At 40.8% G+C, this 5422-nt stretch overlaps 1 long non-coding RNA gene across 1 annotated transcript; it reads left to right on the forward strand.

The window, feature by feature from the left end:
- The first annotated feature begins 1500 nt into the window (after positions 1–1500).
- Positions 1501–3910, forward strand: LOC111218746. Its single transcript, XR_002664989.1, has 3 exons — positions 1501–1722; positions 2332–2375; positions 3319–3910. It is a non-coding gene; the product is annotated as an uncharacterized LOC111218746 (long non-coding RNA).
- The last annotated feature ends 1512 nt before the right edge of the window (positions 3911–5422 follow it).

A 5422-nucleotide genomic window follows, 5' to 3' on the forward strand; every position in this document is an offset into this window, starting at 1 on the left:
TTAAATGTTCTTAAAGCTCAGGCTGCAACTAACAGGTCTCTCAAATGTCAAAAAATTATATTTATGATTTTCTAGAGTCTGCATGTCTTTGAAATGCTAAGTTTGTCTAAAGCAGCAGTTTAAAAAACCCAAACATCTTTGATTTGTGATGAGGATGAAAAAAACAGCAAACACTCACATCTGAGAGGCAAGAACCAGCAAATGTACTTTGATAAACAGTTGCTGTTTATTCATTTTTTGTTGATCCAACTTAAAACATTCTGATACAAAACTCTTTAAAGAATCCATTATTATGAATTATTAATAATTCCAATTTCTTAAAATGTGTGTGAACTGTTTTTGCGATTCTCCAGTCCAGACGGCGTCCCAGTGAGATGTTCTTCCTGACGTCTGTGTTCTAGATGACATCCTCAGTGTGTTCTCAGAGTGTTGCACCTTTGTTAACAAGTATTTTGCGTTGCGGGAATGTTTTTGAAATTATGAACAACCTCAGAACTTTGTATAAACACTGCAAATCAAAGCTTCACCCATAATAATTTCAGAGCTTTCTAATTTCAGGCACTCCTCATGATAGAAAGCGAATATTTCAGCTTTATTGTTTTGGTTTAAGTGTTACTCAAGCGATGCATGTTGGAAATATCCTTAAGAGCGGTACTAATGCTTAACATGCACGTGCGTTCCAGTCTGTGTTTCCAGCAGCTTATTGTTGTTATTACTCCATGAGAATTTCTCCTTCCATCCTCCAACATGTTCGTTGACGAGTGTCTGTGTGACTCTGCGACGCCTCCGCCTTTCTCCACACGGCAGCAACTTAATCCCTAAGTGGTGGAGAATGTCCCCAGGCTCTCCATTCAGACCTCTCACCCCAGTCCCCTCTCCAGCCCGTGACCTTTGACCGTGCAGGGAAAAATGATAATGAATGGAGAAGGAGGAAGTGGAGGAGGAGGAGGAGGAGGAGTTCACAGGCTAGAAACTGCACCACAAACCCACTCATGGTTAAATTTCTTGTGTTTTAAGTTTCCGTGCGACCGAGAGAAAATATAACAGAAAAAAAAGAAAAAGAGAAGCAGCAACAACATCAGAGGAAGAACTAGAACAACAGAGGAAGAAGGACTACAGCTACAGAAGAAGAACAGAACAAAAACAAAAAGAGAAATATCAAACAAGAAGTAAAAAGCAAACCCACACAGTTTTGAAGCAGCCTGTATGAGTGGCAGCTGTGTAAATGATGGTTTAGTAGCAGAGTTGAATTTTGAGCAGAGATGCACTGAGCACAGTTCTCTGTGACTGACTGACTCATTCTGCTTCACCTCCGGTGCCCTACTTCCCTTCAGGCTCCTGGGCCTTTGGGAGGGATTAGAGGGGATGCTGGTGTGCGGGGCCGGGCCAGGCTGCAACAACGCCGGTGTCGCCAGAGCGATCTGCCAGGTACGCCACGGCGGATTAGAGCCACTAGTGCTGGCACTGGGAGAGGGGCGACGTGAGGGGACGTGGCCCATGTAGGCTTCACCTCGCAGGAACATGAGCGTGGCTCTGGAGAACCATGGGAAAAATGTTGGTGGTTGTTATTTTGAGCGCAAGGAGATGAAGGGGAGTGACCACACAGCAGATGATGAAGGCGTTTAAAAACATGGGGAGGCATAAATGTTTGAGAAAATATCTCACATGTTCTCTGAAGCACAGACTGTGGAGGTTTTGGTCTGTGAGGCTTTCATGAATCAGGTAAGTGAATTGTTAAATAGTTGGAATTGTAGAAACCTTTTCGATCTGTTTCTGTTGCACTATAGCACCATCTGCTGCCATGAGGCACTGAAGCGAGAGGCTGTCTTGTGTTTTCAAGGTACAGTTAAAGTCACTGAGGATTGACAATCATCCAAGTCAAAGGGAAACTTAATAACAGACACCCAAGGAATAGGAATAGCACAACAGTATTAGCTGATTCTGGTTTCAAAGAGAATTTGTCATTTCAAAATAATTGTGGTTGGGATAATTGGGGCTTCTCGTAGCCTCATCAGACATGCAATCAACGATCAACTCTGAATCTGTCTTGGCAGTTTCAGCTTTCTTTATTGGTGCTCTTTTATTAATAAAATGCTTTAATGAATGACTTCATGACTGCTCATATTCTCTCTTTATTATTCTGTGGTTTTCTTTGCAATATTCCTACTCTAGTTTTTCTATTTCTCCATCAATGTCACATTTTTGTGTTTTATTATTACCACTTTAAAATGGTTTTGTTTATTTATTCTTTTGATATCAGGTTAGTCGCCCCCGCAGGAGGTTAAACATTATGTCTGAAGTGCTTATTACTTTTTTGCTTTTGCTTTATAGTGGGGCAGCGGTTCAGTCTTTTTTGTCTGATGTGTCCCTACCAGGTGAGTTGAGGACCCCTTCATTCTGCCCCTTCAGTAGATGGGCTCATGAGGTGGATCTACACTTTTACTGCATGTGTGCACTCATGTAAGACACAGTGCTCCTGGAATTGATGTCAATATTTAGGCTGGGGCTCTTTTGTTCTCTTTGCATTGTACTGTGACCGCTTGGACTGAAAGAAGCCAGACCTTTCAACCATTTTTTTTTTTTTATATCACTTTTAGATAACCATTTCAAATTTCATGCTAGATTACATCATAGTTTTCCCACATTCTCAGTCGCAGTAATTGGGGTTGAGGTGTTATTAGTTCTTATTTCGTATTTGTGTGTTGATTTTCCTCCTAAACACAAACGTGGATATACTGTAAATCAGCTGAGCTAACCCCAAAACCTTCCCACATACTGCCCCCCCCCCCCCCCCCCCCCCCCCGGTGCTGTAGCTGCAGAAGTACCCCCTGAGGTACAAGTACCCTTGGTTAGGAATAACTGCTGTAAGTGGTAATAGCACTCACTGGCCTCATTGCGCCAAATGAGTCCAAATACCCACAGATATATATATATATATATATATATATATACATATATATATATATAATACATAACTGCATGAGATACTAAATGTGGCCCTAGAAAGGACCTCATTTATTAAAAAATCGAAAAAAAAAAATCTGTGGTTTGTGGGTGTTACAGCCGTATAAACACTTTAGATGGCATGAGGTGATTATTACGACTGCTGGAGCTTCAATTCAATAATGATAAGCACTGAAATACCCTTAAGGTCTGGAGTTTATCAGTTTGTGTCACTTGCTGCACAGATCTGGGCCACTTTCACGCACAACTTGTAAAATGAAGGGCAAAAATATAATTTAGACAGTTGTATAAAATATGTAAAACTGTCAAGGATCTCAGGAACTCTCACAACTCGCAGACTGATTTGTTTTCCAGATCCTCTTCATGTGTAACCTCTGCACTGTTAAAAGCAACACATTACACAACTCTCTGTGTTGATTGGTCGATGATGACATCACCTCTGCAGGGCTGCAAGGAGACTTCGCCATGACAACCAGTGAGCACTATTATTGGATTTCCCCTCTTCAGAGCGTGGAGAGGCCACACAGACGGACTCACACCTGTTTAAGTGCTCAGACTGAGGAGAGAGAGGCAGGTTTCACAGGCCGAGCTGAAACAAGAGGCCGCTCAGGATTTCCCCAGACGCAGAGGAGCCTCGCAGGCCTCGGTGAAACAGCCCTGACACTCAGCGGCGCTGCTCCACCAAGCCCTGAAACACTTGATTAACTTGGATTAACTACACTTATTCATTTAGACATTGGTTTAAAAATCAAGATACAGCTCTTTAATGATGATAAAATCTCTGGGTGTGAGTCAAATTAAATCTATATCCTCAAAGTTCAACACAAGAGGGCAGCATTGTATTATCAAAGGACTAACTCATGACCAGATTTTTTTAATGTTATTATGACTTACATTTATATTGTCTTTATTATTCTGTAGATTTCTGTGTCGTACTTTTTATATTTGTCAAGACTAATTTATGCTCATGTTTTGTACTTTTTACAAGCATGTGGTCCACATTTGTTGTTTTTAAATGTGCCTGACAAATAAATTGACCTGAATTCACGTTTTATAAATGTACCATGTCTCACTATCCACCAAACTATAAACCTTAAAAGCCCCTAAAAGTTTCCACATTCACATGACAACAGGCATGGACTAAGTCATTTTTAACCTGATAATGATCATTAAACTTACTAATGATCATGAGTACACCGAAGTGAGTCCCTCCTCAGTTTCCCCATATTTATTAATTAATGTCCTCAACCACTTAAGGCGCAACTGAATCCTGTCTCCTAAACCTAGGAACCTTGAGGCAGAAACTGAGTGAAGGTGTGTGTGTGTTTGTGTGTGTGTGTGTGTGTAGATTGCAATTATTTTAGGTGTTTAGGTGGAATTCAAGTTTGAGGCATTTATTTTAAGCTGTTTTAAGGGTCTGGTGATTCCTCAACAAACCATTTGTTGTCAGTATCAAACTGGGCAAAGTTTACTGCCTTCTTCCACCTTCTGCTGCGGATGTGATATTTTTATATTAATGTTGAAACTTATTAAAATTATCAACCATGCAGCTCTATGCAGCTTTTAGCTCAGTGTCTTGGTTTTTATAGCAAATTAACTGTGTGGTTGAGTCTCATCAACCTTGTTTCCAGCTGCAGCCAGCTGTTTTCTCTGATTAACCCACTGTACTCTACCTGCCCAGCACCAAACAGCAGACAAAGTTAGATACTAGCTAGTGAAGAGAGTGGAACAGCTAAGCTCTGATGAGCAGCTAAAGGTAAGCTAACAGGAGAGTGAATATTGTATTTACATTCATCAGGTGGACACACACACACGACTCCAAGTGCTACCAAATGGGAGCAATACACACTCCAAGCCAATAGGTGGCAGCAACATGGTTTTGGTGGAGGCCCTCATTGTTTCCCACCTGTGCACACAGCCGGTGCACAAGGCACAACAACTTTAGACACAGGTAATCCATGAACTGCAGGAGTGTTCACGACGCTTCAAGTCATCTGCTTCAGGTTAGTGTCTGTCACGTAAAGAACAACCTCAGGGCCGGTTTCCTAGTTTAGCCGGTTAATTGTTGTGTTTCTTAAGTGTTTGTTGGCAATTAGGCTCCACACTGAGGAATCAGCTGACTGATGGTCTGAGCTTTCAGAACCTTCAATTTTTTATCTATTACTACAAACCTGTATGAAATTAGCATGAAATATAAAACTCACTCTAAAAACTCTCTCTAAATCATTTCCAGATACCACAGGCTCTTTACACTGTGTGGATATTATCCTTTACTCACATTCATGCTCAAACCAACACTACTTTTTTGATTAAACACCTACAGGTAAATAAAATGGAGAATGAATGTTGGTAAGTTTCCTTATAGTAACGGTGTGTAACACACTTGAGAGGGAAATAATTTTATTGAATAGTGAATCTGTACACAGTTATGTGATTGATCCTTTAAATGTGTAACTTC

This window comes from Seriola dumerili, unplaced genomic scaffold (genome assembly GCF_002260705.1).
Source record: "Seriola dumerili isolate Sdu_G_001 unplaced genomic scaffold, Sdu_1.0 BDQW01000052.1, whole genome shotgun sequence".
NCBI lineage: Eukaryota > Metazoa > Chordata > Actinopteri > Carangiformes > Carangidae > Seriola > Seriola dumerili.